This window comes from Amblyomma mixtum, chromosome 1 (genome assembly GCF_055824585.1).
Source record: "Amblyomma mixtum isolate Tamu chromosome 1, ASM5582458v1, whole genome shotgun sequence".
Classification (NCBI taxonomy): domain Eukaryota; kingdom Metazoa; phylum Arthropoda; class Arachnida; order Ixodida; family Ixodidae; genus Amblyomma; species Amblyomma mixtum.
In genome coordinates this window covers 230,787,150-230,800,417 of record NC_143012.1, presented here as the reverse complement: position 1 = coordinate 230,800,417, position 13,268 = coordinate 230,787,150, and the positions used below count along the sequence as shown (strand labels likewise).

The 13,268-nt window shown below is 49.9% G+C and overlaps 1 pseudogene; it reads left to right on the top strand.

The window, feature by feature from the left end:
• The first annotated feature begins 7,206 nt into the window (after positions 1-7,206).
• Positions 7,207-9,898, top strand: LOC149371120 (uncharacterized; annotated as a pseudogene).
• The last annotated feature ends 3,370 nt before the right edge of the window (positions 9,899-13,268 follow it).

Below are 13,268 nucleotides of genomic sequence, written 5' to 3'. Positions count from 1 at the left end.
TTTTGTCGGATCCATTGAGAAGCACTGATGCGGCAGTCCGACGACGTTGAGTCTTGTACGGGGCAAACGGCCATGAAGTAGGACGGCTGGTGCAATTCCTGTCGTGTCATGGGGCGTACAGCGGTAGACACCGAGGTAGTGCACAATCGCTGTACGTAGGTCACGTCGCTCGCACAGAGCCAGCTGAATATAGGACTTAAGCACTCGATTGAACCGTTCAACAAGTCCATTAGCTTGGGGATGATACACTGAAGAGTAGCAATGGCGTATTCCCCGTTCACTGAACGTGCTGTTCTCGAGCGCCTGTCCCAAGCCGGACTCAAGCTCAACCACAAATGTGTCTTCGACGTTCCGAAGCTTGCTTTCTTGGGGCACGTTGTCAGCGGTGAAGGACTGTTTCCGCTTTCTTCTGCCATCGAGGCGATTACGAAGGTTCCGACTCCATCTATCATCAGAGAGCTTCTCTCCCTCCTTGGACTTGCGGGTTTCTACTCCAAGTTTATCCTGCATTACTGCGACGTCGTTGAGCCTATGCGCGCCCTACTTCGTGGAAGCGACTCAGCCTTCACTTGGACCGCTGCTGCGGATTCACGCTTCAAACTACCAAAGTCCATGTTGACGTCATGTGACGTGTTACATTTTTTTGATCCAATCCTCGTCGCCAAAATATGTTGTATCGTAAGTAATGATAATTAGCAATTAAACAGTACACGTCGCATACGGTCGAGCCGATCTCTATTCTCCTACTTCGTCGTCTTCTCTACTCCCGTGCGCGCGAGTGCGTGCAGCGCACTTGCCACACTTCATCTTTATCACAGTAGAGGGGAAATGGTAGGCTTGCTGGTGAGGAAACACGTTCTCCGGAAAATTCGTTTCTTACATGGAGATATTCCTCTTCTCAATTGGTTGCTATTTATATATTCATTAAGAGCAGAGTTGCGGTTCTTTAAATGTGGTTAATATGTAAGCGTTTTTCAGCATAAGTTCTAAAACGAAAAAAATAACTTAATACCTGGGATTCCCTTCTTCCTAACCTTTTGTGATATGTTCCAAAATTCATTGCTACTGGAAACCCCTATGCATGTCCTCTCAGAAGTTTTCTACGGAAACGTTGTTTTCATTTTTCCTTTTCAATAATTTATTCACGACAAAATCTGGCTTTCAGCTGAAAGCATGACTCTACTATCCGTAGTGCTAAACAACAAAGACAACAGCGCCTCTCTTGTCCTCTTCTCTGTTGTCTTTGTTCATTAGTGCTATGATGTATTCAAGTAACACTTGTTTCTGGGCTAGTCGGTGCATTATTCTTCGTACAAAAGTTAGCGCGAAACACAAGACACTCACAAGAAAGGTGGACAGGACAGCGCGTTGTCCTGTCCACCTTTCTTGTGAGTGTCCTGTGTTTTGCGCTAACTTTTGTACGAAGCTATGATGTATATTTCGCTCCGTCTAGCCCAACTTTCTGCTATTCTAATTTGCATGACTCTACGAATGACAGCGCAAGGCCAAACGAGAGAGCGGAAGAAAAAGAAAAATGCGCCACAACACTGCGCTTTGGCCCTGTGCCATCGCGCTATTTCGAAACCGTGCTGCGTCAGTGCGCTTCAGTGCACAATGAAAAATTGCGCTCTCACGTCACTTAAGGCTCGTTCACACTAGCCCAAAAATCCGGCAAGCTAAGCGGATTCGCTTGCCGCAAGAACTATGACCTGTTCTAATCGGCTTACGCCCGGGCGAGGCGGAACCGCCGCGCCGCCGCTCGCGGCGTACACATAGGCGCGCTCATCGAGGTACCTTACCTACACAGATATACTGAGAAAAGGGCATAAATTTATGCTGTCGATTATAAGTACGATTAGCGTATGCATGTTTACGTACGCTAAACGAAGGCGTTCCCCCACTTCTAGTTTAGCGTATGCTAGAACAGACGCAAAATTAACCATAGCCGATAGTGGCGCTATCTGGTCGTCAGGACGGGAACCATATATTAAAAAATAAGACGCATTTATCACTTATGCGTTTTCTTATTGGCGAGACGATACGAGGCGAAAGACCGGTGCCCCATTTATGGCCAGTGAACGCAGTGAAAAAGGCAGCAGCAACAAGAATTCTGTCCAAAGCGACGGGAGACGGCTTCGAAGGGCGCCATGTTTGTCGCCGCGCGACGGAAATCGTTCTGGACCGATCGGCCTCGCCGCGCGGTCGGCCGAATCCGCTTCGCTCGCCGGATTTTCGGGCAAGTGTGAACGCGCCTTTACTCACGAACTTTTTCGACGCACCGCGCCAGCCGAGTTAAGCAGGGATTTTTTGGGAGGGAAGTCTCTGACTTTGTTTCGCTGTAATGCTCGGCTGTGGAGCTGTTTTGATCTGACGCCGAAGCTGGAAGCAATTTCAAATAAGCCTCCGATCTTAATAAATATTCCCAGCTTGAAGGTGACAGGCAGCCGCTACGAGGCACAATGACTGTGCGTTAATCTTTGTTTTTGTATTTTTTCTAAACCCTTGACGTTTCCGTGCGAAGCTTTTGGGCCGATACTACTCAAGAACACAGCAGCGAATGCTCCTGAAATCCGCCACATGAAGTCGCCAGTGGTTGGAAGGTGCCTTTGAAAAATGTGAAAATGAGGTTCCGAGAAGATAGGTCATGTGCTTGATGACAATGACATGTAATGGTGCCGAGTTAAGCCCGAACGAATTGAAAGTGAGGGTTCGGAGAAATGAAGTCAACGCTGTGTGCACTTGGCCGATAAAACTCTAGAATGCAGGGGCTTTCTCCGGTCAAAGATCCCCCTTCCAGGAAATGGCGCGGGACGATTCTTTGCCCTTACAAAAATGGGCGTTGAGTTTCTGGTGTCATGTTCATGCATTCCTTGTGACACATTTGAAAGTCACCACGAAGTCAGGTATTCATGTCTTTCGACAATAAAAACACAGTAGAGACTCTTTTTCGTTAACACAGAAGACTTCCTTATATCATCGGCCATCAGACACTCAAGTGACTTTTCTCGCCGTTAACCCTGATGCAGAAATATACCACAACAGATACAGACGTTATTTCACACGAATTTCTCTCATGCCATTTGCCTTTGTGGTTCTTGTGCCATTTGCCATGAAACAAATGCAGCAAGCACCGGAGGCACTAAGAGGGAAGGGGGTGGGGGGAAGGGGGAGGATATAATTTCCGCTTTTATGACAGTGTCGGCAGTCTGGAAAGAATGAGGTTGCTTACTGGCCAGTGAAGGTTTTCTTTAAACAAAAAAACATTACGCTTGTCGACAGCTATTGAAACATTACATGGAAAATTCGATTTTTTTTTTGCTCTTTAGTGTCCAGATTAGTGGTCGTTACCTCTGATCAATATTCAATGTGATGAACATATCCCGCGGTGGCGTTAATGCGAGTGACCAAAAAACGTGCTACCAGCAAAAGTGAAAGGAAGAACTTTTTTTTGTTTGCAAAGTGCAAAATATACGCTCGAAGGCACTGATACAGCAAGGAAGAACGTAATATCAAGGGCTCGCTCAGTCGCAGGCTGTATATAGTGCGTCACGTTGAAAGCGCAAGCACGCTGTTTTCAATATAACTCCGAACAGTGCAGAAAGGAACGCAACAAGAAAAAAAAAACAAGTGACAAGCATGCGATGTACAGCTGCAACGGAAAAAGAATGGCACAAGTGAATCATGACCGGAGCGAAAAAATCGCGACACGCGGCGCTTTTGCTGCCGAGTGCGCCGATAGCGAGAGTGCCAGGAACATTCCATTTCCTAAAGCGGGGGTGGCCGGCAGAAAGCAGCCCGCCTAGACATTCGCCCATAAGAAATGCAACTTCTTAAACGAACACCTGTAGACGTCTTATCAGCCAAACCGTGTGCTAAGGCGGCTAAGCACATAATCTAGTTTTTTTTTTTTTTGCGCTAGCGTAGAGAGCAACGTTATCTTTATCACCGTTTTCCTTTAAAAATGTGCTGGGGATGCACTGTGAAAAGTAACGTGTGGCAGTGCCTGCTTTCGGATGGGCTGCTTTCTGTCGGCCACCCCCACTTTGGAAAGTGGAATGTGCCAGGCACTCTCGCTATCTGCGCATACGGCTACAATAGCGCCGCGTCTCGCAATTTTTCCGCTCCGGTCATGAGTAACTTGTGCTAATCTTTTTCCGTTGCAGCTGTACCAGTGTACAAGATAAAAAAAGAAGACATCGCAGTCTCTCGATCTTCAGTCACCTCATCATGTGTGTTTACAATATTCAAACGTTCTGCTGGATTAGAAAGATGTGTGTCGCTAACAAGCTCGCAGGTTTTGAAGCTACCTAGCCCATTATTCCAGTAATTTGTGCCCCGGAGTGCAGTTTTGCACAACGCTGTGGTCTGTACCAAGGATTAGTAGCGCTAAGACAGTAAAACGAACAGCTGTCGTTCTGAGACTTGTAGTTTCCTAAGCGGTTTGATACAGCCGATGCGCTGTATGTCAAGGCTCGGACTACGTTTGAACTCCCAACAGGCCTGAAAGGTCCTCCTGAACAACGTGGTTGTCCTGCGCGAGCATGTAGATGCTGCTGCTACAATTACACGCAATGGAAAGAACAAGGAACAACTGTGGCTGCACATATCATGCCGCATAAGTTGACTAGTTAACGTCTGGTGGCGTGGCGTAGTGAAAAAGGGGAAAGATTAATATGTGGGCTAACAAGAAAGACAAAAGAAAGGTGGCGTGGCGTCTCCGTGAAGAAACACCGTGTTAAGAACAACACGTCCTGTAGGCAAGGTAGGCAAAACAATTTCATATTCCTGATCTGCGTCGGCAGCTAACCTGTTTCCGCGGCCAGCAAGTGCCGCTATCGCCGCTCCGCCGGAGCTCATGATCCTGCGTCCGTCACGCTCGGTGGCCGGAAGCTCGAGGCCCTACAGGGTGGAAGATTTTCGGGACGCCCTGGCCAACGCTGGTGCGCTCCCCGACGTCGTGGCGTTGGGGGCGTATCAGATTAACCACGTGTGGGCGGTGACGATGAGCACCTCAGAAGCTGCGAAGAAACTTGCTGCCTGCAAAGAGCTACAAGTGAAAGGGCGCCGGTGCATTATTTTCGACCCTGAAGATCAGCAGGTAAAGCTGCGCCTGCATTGGATGCTGCATGGTGTGGCGGACGAAGACATCCGGACTGCTTTCGCGGCGTTCGGCAACGTGACGGAGGTGACGCGGGAGCGTTGGCGCGTCCAAGGCTTGAAGGATAAAGGCTCGACCACCAGGACCGTGCTACTGAAGTTGAAGCCGGGAATTAAGGTGGATGATTTGCCACACCAGGTCCGAGTAGCCGGTGAGCTGGCCCTCGTTGTTGTCCCTGGGCGACCGATGCAATGCCTGCGTTGCCACGGCACGGGTCACGTTCGCCGCGACTGCAAGGTGCCCAGGTGTTCCCTGTGCAGGCGCTACTGACACGTGGACGCGGACTGCGTCCGTACCTACGCGTCAGCTACCGGGGTCGGAAAAGCGAACGACACTGCGGAACTCATGGACATCGCCGAGGCGGAGGAAGCAGCCACTGGTACGGACGAGGCGGGTAAGTCGGCTTCCACACTTGCGACGTCAGGGACTCCCAGTGACGACACCAAAGCGGCCGACGAACTAGAGAGCCAACAGCCGACGGGAGGCTCCCTCGGCGTCTCTAACGAGACACCAGAGAACGGAGCGTGCACATCAGAGCCCGTAGTCGTCGAGGGAAAGGACCTGAACGAGGACCACCACGAGAGTACCGGCGCCCGCACAACAAGCGTCACGCCCCCCCTTAACACCCCGGCGAAGCGTTCCCATGACCAGGCCAGCCCTGAAGGGGACTGTAGCAGAGCCGAGCAAGTCTGACGTCACTCGCTGCAGCGTAATCTGCGCATGACTGAGTACGTCAGCGCACTGTATATATATGCCATCTTATCGGGAATAAACGTTGTTCATCACCCGATGCCGGCCCGTGTACATGGTGGCAGCGGTGCCCATTCACTATGTCCGCCCCGTCGACGCTGCTCCCGGCCCCGAAACCACTGGATACCTCGGGCGACGCATGGACTGCTTGGAAAACATGGAAAAGTGAGTTCATGCTGTTTGCCACGGCCACCCAGTTAAGCAAACAGCCTAAAGAAGTGCAAGCAGCGACGTTACTTGTAACGATTGGAGAAGACGGCAGGAAAACTTATAGCACTTTCAAATTCGACGGGGAAGAGGACAAGAACGACGTCGACATTTTGCTTGAAAAGTTTGAGGAATTCTACAAACCATCGACAAACCTGACATTCCATGAGTTCCGCTTCGGATCAAGAGACCAAAAACAAGGGGAACCTTTTAACGACTGGCTGACAGACCTAAAGCTACTAGCAAAAAACTGCGAGTTCGGAGACTTGGAAGACCGCTTGCTCCGCAGCCGGATTATCCTGGGAGTTCAAGACAAAGGCTTACAGCAAAAGCTTATTGCCGAAAACCCGTCGTATGAGAAGACAGTTACAATATGCCGAGCCCACGAACAAGGAAAGGAGCAGTTTAAGGAAATCAGTGACGGCACCGAAACAGCAGGCGACGCAGTAGTTCATGCGGTCGGGCCGCGAAAACGGCCTTGCAGTCGTTGTGGTTATCTCGCTCACCGTGGCGTGATGTGCCCGGCTCAAGGGAAGGTGTGCACGAATTGCGGTGGGCGTAATCACTTCGCTCAAGCATGCAAAGCACTGGCGCCCCGTCAGGACAGAGGTACGAAAAAAGAACTGCTCCAAGTGCAAGACGACGATGACAGTGATTTCATTTTGCAAACTTTGACCGTCGGTGCCCTAGCCTCAGACCATTGGAGCGCGACAGTTTACATCGAAGGACGCCCATACACGTGCAAGCTGGACACAGGAGCTAACTGCTGTGTAATTTCAAGCAAGGATGTCGACAAACTGCCGAGGAAACCGCACCAAGAATGTCGCGTAACGTTAACAGCGTCCTTCGGCCATAAAACTTTGGCCAAAACAAAAATTAGGCTGCATTTGCGCGCAAACGACAAAGTGCACGAAGAGACGTTTTTCGTGGTCGACCAACACGTGCCCGTGACTCTCAGTGGATCAGTTGCTGAACGACTCGGTTTTATTTGTCGCGTGCAAAATGTGCACGCCGACCCGTTGCACCCAGCAGCCCAATCGTTTGAAGATGTTTTCAGTGGACTGGGGCAGTTAAAAGGCATTGAGTACGCCATGAAGCTAAAGCCCGGATCCGTGGGAGTTGTCGTGCCGGCGAGGAGAGTTCCGGTGGCCCTCCGAGAAAAAGTCAAAGAGGAGCTCCAGCGCATGGAAGAACAAGGAGTCATATCCAAGGTAAATGAGCCAACAGAATGGTCCATTCATATGGTCACGGTGCTTAAGAAAGAAAAAGTGCGCATCTGCCTAGACCCCACAGCACTAAACAAAGCTTTGCTACGAGAGAACTACCCCATGCCGACCCTTGAAGATGTTGTGCCTAGACTTGCCGGAGCAAAGTTCTTTACAACTCTAGACGCAGCGTCAGGATTCTGGCAAATCAAACTAACCGACGCAAGTTCGAAGCTGTGCACAATGAGCACACCTTACGGACGATATCGCTTCCTGCGTATGCCTTTCGGAATTGCCTCAGCCCCGGAAGTGTTTCAGGCAGCGATGCACCGCGTGCTAGAAGGTTTGCCAAACGTTGCAGTAGTAATGGATGACATCCTATTATGGGGCAAGACAAAAGAAGAGCACGACTACCACTTACAGCTTCTTTTAACGCGCTGTCGCGAACATAACTTGAAACTGAACTCGAAGAAATGTTCATTTTTCCAGACCGAGGTACGCTACCTGGGACACGTGCTCACTGTGGACGGCCTGCGAGTAGATCCACAACGCGTGAAAGATATTCTGGAAATGCAGCACCAAAGAATAGTAAGGAACTGCAAGTTTTTTTGGGCACAATAAATTTTGTGCAACGTTTCATCCCTAACATGTCTGTAGTGACCGCCCCTCTTCGGTCTTTGCTGCGCAAAGAAATTGCATGGGTATGGACGGAAAAGCAGCAAGAAAGCTTCGAAAAGTTGCGCCAGGCCCTGATAACAGCCCCGATCCTTCGTTATTTTGACCCCAAGAAAGCAGTTACCTTATCAGTTGATGCAAGTCAGTTCGGGGTAGGCGCCGTCCTGATGCAAGAAGCGCACCCCGTTGCGTTTTCCTCACGGTCACTCACAGATTCCCAGCAAAGATATGCTCAGATAGAAAAGGAAACTCTCGCGATAGTGCACGGCTGCACAAAGTTTCATGATTATCTATTTGGACAGCATGCAGTGACAGTTGAGACAGACCATCGGCCACTGGAGGCCATATTCAGTAAACCACTACACCAGTGCCCGCTACGCTTGCAACGCATGCGACTGACGTTGCAACGTTACCCCATCATCGTGACTTATAAACCTGGAAAAGAACTGTTCCTAGCAGATGCTTTATCCCGTTTTCCCAGTAAGGCATGCATGGAAGAACACGAGCAATTTCAAGTCAATGTTCTTGATTGCGTTTCAGCCTCCGAGCACTGTTTGAAAGACCTGCTTGCAGCAACCGGTGACGACACCAACCTGACAAAGCTGCGGGAATATGCAGAGGCAGATTGGCCTCTTCATAAGCTCGAAGTCCCAGAGCAACTTCGGACCTACTGGGGGTACCGCGACGAGATACACGCGCAGGATGGCCTCGTGTTTCGCAGCAACAAGGTAATCATACCGGAGTCAAAAAGAAACGACATGATCCGCCTCCTTCACGCGGCACACGCTGGAGCGGATAAAATGAAGGCAAGGGCTAGGAACGTAATGTTCTGGCCGAACATGGCAAGCGACATTGATCAATTCTGCAAAGGCTGCAAGGTGTGTCTCAAAAATCAGCCGCGAAACGCCAAAATGCCCCTTTTAAGTCACGACGTTCCCACCCTACCCTGGCAAGTTGTTGGCATTGACTTGTTCTTTTACGAAGGTCGCGAATTTGCCCTGATCGTCGACTTTTACTCGTTTTTTTTCGAACTGCGGGAACTTCGCACCACCACAGCAACCTCGCTGATCTCCTGGTGCTCTGAAATTTTCTCTGTTCATGGCTTGCCTGTGAAGTTATGCAGTGATAATGGACCGCCCTTTAACAGCCGTGAGTTTAAAGATTTTCTGAACAGCCTAGGTATCGCCCAAGTCACGTCAAGCCCCTACCACCCGCGGTCTAACGGCATGACGGAAAGAGCGGTGCAGGAAGCCAAGAAGCTTCTAAAAAAATGTTCCCTTAAAACGCCTGCATTTCAGATGGCTTTGCTGGAATGGCGCAATACACCGCGTGATGATGTGCTACAGTCCCCTGTGCAGAGGCTGATGGGACGCCAAACACGGACTCCTCTCCCGGTGCCTACAAGCCATTTGGAGCCACAAGCTATACCCAGCAACGTGGTCCACAGTCGGCTTCGTGAGATACGCCAACGCCAAAAGACGTACTACAACCGTGGCAGCAGGTACCTGCCACCTGCGACGCCAGGCCAGCAGGTCACCGTGTATGACACAATCAACCGGACCTGGTCTCCAGCTGTCGTCCTCAGGCCAGCTAACGAACCTCGCTCGGTGATCCTCAAAACGGAAGACAGCAGGGAAATTCGACGCACACGAGAACATCTACGACTGATTGGTCCGCAACAGGAAACCAGTTCCGCCCCTCAAGAAGACCCTTGCACAGAGCCCGGCCAAGAGCTACGTCGAAGCACAAGGTTGCGACGTGAACCTTGTCGGTACCCTCTACCGGAGCGACGCTGAACACGGTTTGCTCGAAGAAGGGAAGATGTAGCAGAGCCGAGCAAGTCTGACGTCACTCGCTGCAGCGTAATCTGCGCATGACTGAGTACGTCAGCGCACTGTATATATATGCCATCTTATCGGGAATAAACGTTGGTCATCACCCGATGCCGGCCCGTGTACAGGGACAAAGTGGTAGCACCCGGCGTCGAGGAGCCCCCTGCAAACACGACTCAAGCCCGGCGTTCATCGTTACGGCCACGCCCAAACCATGCGGCTGACAAACGGTACTCCTCCGCAGGCAAGGTCCTACTCGAGCAGACTGATGTTCTTGCGCCGGATGATACCGGCGGCCACAGTGGTGTCCAGCGGCGCGCTAGACGTGGAAGGTAAGCACCATGCTGTTGGTTCCTTCCTCTTGCGTAAAAATGGCTCCCGCCTCCGCCTTTAGAGTCGCTACATTGAATGTGAGGGGCCTGGCGGCAAGAAAAAAACAAGGTCAGGCGTACCGACTTATTACGGAGCGCGAGATAGATGTATTGGCCGTGCAGGAGACGAAAGTGGACGGCAACGAAGGAACCGACAGCATGGTGCGACGTTTCACGACTAGATTTTATGCTGTCGTCAGTCAAGCAGTAGGAACATCGGCTGGATGCGTGCTTTTTGTAAAGAAGATGCCGGGGCTGGAGGTGCAGGCTTATTTTTCGTGTGTGTATGGCCGGTGTATTGTGCTTGATTTTTGTCTGAACGGCAATGAGTGGCGCATTGTTACTGTGTACGCGCCGAATGTGGTTGAGGAAACGGTTGCCTTTTTCAAAAGCCTCAAAGAGCACCTTTGTACGGAGAGGCGGCTCATTGTATTAGGCGACTTCAATTGTGTTCTTAATGAGCGCGATCGGTCAAGCATCCGGGGGTTTCGAGACAGGAGCACTGAAGTGTTGATGCGAATGATCGAGAACGGAAACCTTGAGGATGTGGCTGAACTTATTGAGGGTGCGCGGACAGTGCAGTTCACTCATTTCCAGGGCTCAAGCCATGCACGGCTGGACCGCATTTACGCATCAGTCGACCTTGCCCCTGTTTGCAACCATTATGAAGTTGTGGGGGTCTCCTTCTCAGACCACTGTTTAGTTGAGGGCTGCCTGGGAAGTGTGAACCGAAGCAAGGCATTTTCGTGGGAAATGTGGAAGCTAAACAACACGCTTCTTCAAGACGAAATCGACTACAGAGCAGTAAAGGATGAAATTGGTAAAATAAACCCGCGCAAGAACCTGAAGATTTGGCAACAGTGGGAGCTAAGTAAAGAATCTTTAAAAATCAAAGCAATAGAAAGGGCGACATGTATCCGTTATAAGGAAAAACAAGACGAAGCTGAGCTAAGGGCACTGCTTCAAACGCTGATGAAGCAGGAATGCAAAGAGCCTGGGAAATGGATAGAAGATGTCAGGAAAACAAAACAAAAGATAGAGCTTATGGAAGAACGGCGTTATCGCGGAGCACTAGTGAGGGAAAGGGCGGAGGACACAGCTGCTGGCGAAGCGCCATCGAAACGTGCTCTTGGTCTAGAAAAAGCGCGCGCTGAAAGAAATCACATCGATAAAATAGAATGGGGGGGGGGGGGGGGGGGGTATCTTAACGGCAGACACTGACCACATCAAAGAAGCCTTTAATGAATACTACCAGAGGCTTTTTTCATCGACTCCTGTAGACGCAGTAGCCTTTACGCATCAGTTTCTTTGTGCAATGCCACGGCTTGACGAAGAAAGCAAAAAGAAAATGGAACTAACAATAACTCACAGCGAGGTAGAGCACGCGATAGATCAGTTAAACCTAGGAAAATCACCAGGACCAGATGGATTCAGTGCGGCATTTTATAAAGAATTTAAGCACGAAGTTGCCCCAGTGCTGTGTACAATTTTCAATGAAGCCTATAAAATAAACGTATTGCCTCCGTCTTTCGGGATCACCCATACAGTGCTCATACCTAAAACGGATGATATAGAGAAATTACAATTGGTTACAGCGTATCGACCCATAGCACTCACTAATGTGGACTACAAAATTTTTATGAAGGCATTGGCGCGTAGACTGCAGACAGTGATATCGGATATTGTTGGACCCCACCAGACATGTGGAATCAAAGGGCGCTCAATTTTTTCCAACATTCACAAAGCGCGCAGTGTGCTTGAAAGCTGTGACGACATCAATGGGCGAGTAGCGATGCTTCAGATTGACCTTGAAAAGGCATTTGATTGTGTTTCTCATGAAATTTTTTTTACCGTTTTAGACCATGTGAACGTCGGTTCAGTTATCCGTAAGGGTGTAGCCCTGTCGTATCGAAACTGCACGACGAGACTGATTGTTAACAAGAGTTTGGGGGCCCCCATTAGCGTGCAGCGTTCGGTGCGTCAGGGCTGCCCCCTCAGCCCTCTCTTGTTTTGTATTTACATCGAAACGCTGTGCATGAAAATCATAGAAAACAATAGTATTAATGGCTTTAGGTTACAAGCAGCTGAAGTTAAGCTGCTGGCCTATGCAGATGACGTTGCAGTATTTACGGTTGATCAGGGGAGCATAAGTGAAGCTTTCGGGTGTGTACGCGCGTTCAGCGAAGTCACAGGTAGCGGGGTTAACTGGTCCAAGTGCCTTGGCCTCTGACATGGATGGTGGCCATCCCACCCGGACCATTTCGCCAACGTACCGTGGGCGACGACCCCGGGCAAGTATTTGGGCGTTCCGCTCGATGCTTATCGCGATAGTGAGGACTATTGGAAAGAGCAAACTAAAGACGCACGTGACCGAGCTGGGAAATGGAAAGGCACCAGCCTTTCAATTTTCGGCAGAGCTACAATCTGCAATTTTTTTTTTATTAGCAAACTCTGGTATGTGAGGCAGGTTTTGCATTGCTCGCGTGTGAACGTTCAGAAGCTACACAGGATTTTTGCAGTTTTCATATGGGCGTCCGAATGGGAACGTTGTAGCAGAACGAACCTGTTCCGGAGGGTAAAATATGGGGGGCTAGGGCTAGGGCACCTCTTTTTAAGGCAGCTGGTGAACCGTTTTTTGTCTTTTCGCGACGTCACAGACCCGTTCTTGCGCACCGTGTGCCAAGTGAAGCTGCGGCGATTGCTGCCGGAGTTTGTGGTATCCACAGAAGAGCTCTCTGGTGGAACTTTTGGTTACTACAAAGAGATTGTAGCAAGCGTTCGGTTTCTTTCGGCACGTTTTTCCACCGATTATTTGTGGAAAAGCAAAAGGAAAAAGTTGTACAATGATCTTTGTGATATTGTATTCCCAGAGCCCATGTACAGGGCCTTGTACAGTGGAGGCCCAGGAGGGGATGTTTTAAAAAGGGTGAAGAAAATGCAGGTGCCACCAGGAGTAAAGACTTTCTTTTTTAAGTTACTTACCGGGACGTTACCAGCTAAAAAGTTTCTAGAGGGAAAGGATTTCTTTTTACCGTGGGGATCGAACTGCTTAATTTGTAAACAGCCTGAA